Source organism: Aulonocara sp. 'chitande type north' Nkhata Bay, linkage group LG1 (assembly GCF_057382095.1).
Source record: "Aulonocara sp. 'chitande type north' Nkhata Bay isolate Kocher_YH1m ecotype deep benthic linkage group LG1, A_spYH_male_GT1.1, whole genome shotgun sequence".
Classification (NCBI taxonomy): domain Eukaryota; kingdom Metazoa; phylum Chordata; class Actinopteri; order Cichliformes; family Cichlidae; genus Aulonocara; species Aulonocara sp. 'chitande type north' Nkhata Bay.
The window spans coordinates 25,163,675-25,166,923 of record NC_141344.1 but is presented as its reverse complement, the minus strand read 5'-3'; positions in this window follow the sequence as shown (position 1 = coordinate 25,166,923).

The following is a 3,249-nucleotide window of genomic DNA, read 5'->3' as shown; positions in this document are numbered from 1 at the left end:
GCGCTCTATGACAGCCGTGATAGGCTGCGACACTACTGCAGCCCTGAAGGGGAGATGGATGGAAGCTCAGGAAGTCATGGTTAGCAGTGTCGACGCACAGCAAGAAGCTTCTGGCTTCCGTCCTGGTAAGAGTAGCAACTTTCAGGCTAAAAAGTGAAGCCGACAGAGGGAAGTACCAAAAACCGCATTTGGCTCCAAAAGGGAGTCTGTCTCCATGGAAACCCAAAATAGCTTTGCATCATTAAAAACCATGTTTGTGGGTGCTGGTTTAGCCCACAGGTTGGGCAGTTGAGGTCCAATTGAGACCCGATGTCCTTTGCTGTGTGTCTTCTCCCTCTTTCTTTCTCTTTCTCCACTTCCTGTCTTTTAAATAAAGGCATTTACAGCATTGTTTTGGTCTCTAGAGACACTTGGGATCAGGGGATTGGCCACTTTGACTGACAGGTGTCCTAACACAGGCAGATCAGTTTCTACTAATTTATGATTCTGTATATAAGTCATTAAAGTATGAAAGGACTAAGGCACAAGAACTGGTTCACTCCACTTCTGTCTGCTGCAGGCATGGACTGCTACAATTTAAGGTCTTGCATAGGCTCCATCTGTCTAAATTGAAGGTTTCAAGGATGTTTCCAGGGGCCGATTCAAGATGTGACCGATGTGGCCAGAATTCTGCCTCATTGTCACATATGTTTTGGACATGTCCTAATATCGCTACCTACTGGTCTAAAATATTTAAAACTTTGTCTGATATTTTTTAAAAACAGCTCCCCCCAGACCCAGTAATGGCACTATTCGGTGTAGCTACAGTTAAAAACTTAAATAATAAACAAATTCATGCTCTGAGTTTTATAACATTGCTTGCAAGACGCCTTATACTTCTAAATTGGAAAAATAAAGCCCCCCCAACTCATTCTGCTTTATTAAGAGACATAATGTATCATTTACAGTTGGAGAAAATTAAATTTTCATTAAGAGATAATGTTAAACAGTATTACCTAATTTGGCAACCCTTTATAGATTACTTTAATAAGTAAAACTGAGAGGTTTGGCCTCCTCTCATATCTGCCCCAAGATTATATATATGGGTCTACGCAGGTGTTTTTTTTTTTTTTGTTTTTTCTTTTTTTTTTTTGGGGGGGGGGGGGGGGGGGGGGTTCGTTTGTTGTTGTTGTTTTTTTGTTTTTGTTTTTTTTTTCCCTCTCTCCCTCCTTTGAATATACTTATTTAGGATAATAAATGTGTATGTATAGACATAGATATGATTGTTTATATAATGATAATTATATTTTATGTAAAAAGGATGGGGAGAGGAAGGAAGGGAAGGGGAAAAAGAGGGGAGGGGAAGGGAAGGGGGGAAAAAAGAAAAAAAAACTATGTCAATGTAAATGAGATATATATTTTGTTGCCTGATTTGAATAAAGAAAGGAGAGAAAAAAAAGTATGAAAGTATATGCTAAAAAATGTGGTACACACTGAATGAGTAAGATTATGATCCAGTAATATATTTTTTCAGAAAAAGACCATTTGGCTTAAGGAGTACTTTGCTGTAGTTACCTTTAGTGAAGTTGGGCTACTTAACCAGGATTATGACTTTTACTTCAGGAAAGGGTCTAAATATTTATGTCGCCACTTTACTTTACTGTATTTCTTTCGGATTCAAAATTTGAATTTCCTCCGTGCACACCGCCCTGCTCCACTTAAAAACTCTTGGAGACAGCCTTCCTGTTACAGTCCAAAGAACTGCATGTTAGGTTAATTCATGATTCTGAATTGCCCATAGGTGTAGGCTGCGAGAGTGTGTAGCTGTCTTTCTATCTGTGATCTTGACCTTTCTGGGGGTGTATACCCCACCTCTCACCCTACGATGGCTGGGAGAGGAGTTCACAGTTTTGGAATGAGAGTGTGTTGGAGCCCGCTGAGATCCTAATGGGTATCGCTCTTTAAAGAGCTTCTGCAAAGATGACTTTTTCCAACCCTGGCAGCAGCCTGTGGAGATGAAAAATAAAGCCCAAAGCTTAAGTTCAAAAAAACTGCAATTCTTCTAATAACCACTTGGGATTGGCTCCCAATGTGAGTCAGTTCACATACACTCTTTATAGCAGAAATAAACATGTTTATTGCTGATACAAAAAGAGGTTTTGATCTCGCCTTCAAAACAACTCCACAGGTGGTAATTTGTGTGTGTGTGTTTTCCTTTTTATATTTTATTTATTTATTTATTTCAAAACTCATTATATATATATATATATATATATATATATATATATATATATATATATATATATATATATATATATATATATATATATATATACATTATATTTTAAAGTCTGTCCATTGCCCAAGTGCCCATTAATCTTCATATAATGAGCAACAGAAGGTAAAATTGACTTTTCTGATCTCCTTCTCCGCTCCAATGAATAACAGGCCTATAGACTTGCAAACTTCTATAGCCATTTGTATGTTACTGAAGATAAAGAGAGTTAAAGATAAATCTTTTCATTCCAATCTTCTGTCTTTTTATATGCTTTAAATGCAATATCAGAAATGAATTCTGAAAGCAGCCACCTTGACATGACTTTCTGCCCAGTTCTTTTGCTGTAGTTTGTTGAAGGACTTGTAGCACAAGGTATACTGCGACACCAGATGGTATGAAGAGGCCAATGCAAAAAATTAAAATAAAATAAAGAAATAAAAAATAAAGAAATATGCCAAGGGAAATTAAGCTTCTAGCTTGTTTTTCAAAGCTTGACTAACCAGTTATGTCACAACAAATCCTACTCCAGGCAAAAAGCTTTGGTGTTGCTGCTTTGGCATCGCAACTGCTTTGCATGTCAGTTCAGGCTGGGCAGAGCAATCCAGTCATTCTCAACCTGAGGGACTCTATACCAAGAAATTCAGCTCATGAATCATGCACACCCAAGGCTCCAGCATAAAATCACTCATTTTTTCCATTTTTTTCCACGAGACGAAAAAGTTGGACAGTTAATGCCAGGAGCAATTGCAAAAATAGGGATATTTTCTACCTTGTAATGCTTTCAGGAACTACCCACTTCACTCACATTCTGTGAATAGATAGGAGATTGGGAGCATGAGTTAGGTGCAAAGTAAAGAAGAATGGAAGAAATGCACACCTTAATTTCTCAGAAATAATTTCATCTTGCTTGTGACCTCATTTCCTGGAAACTGCCTAGCCTACAGAGACGGCCTCTCATTACCAGGTTCTTTTTTTCTAATCTTATTAGGGTT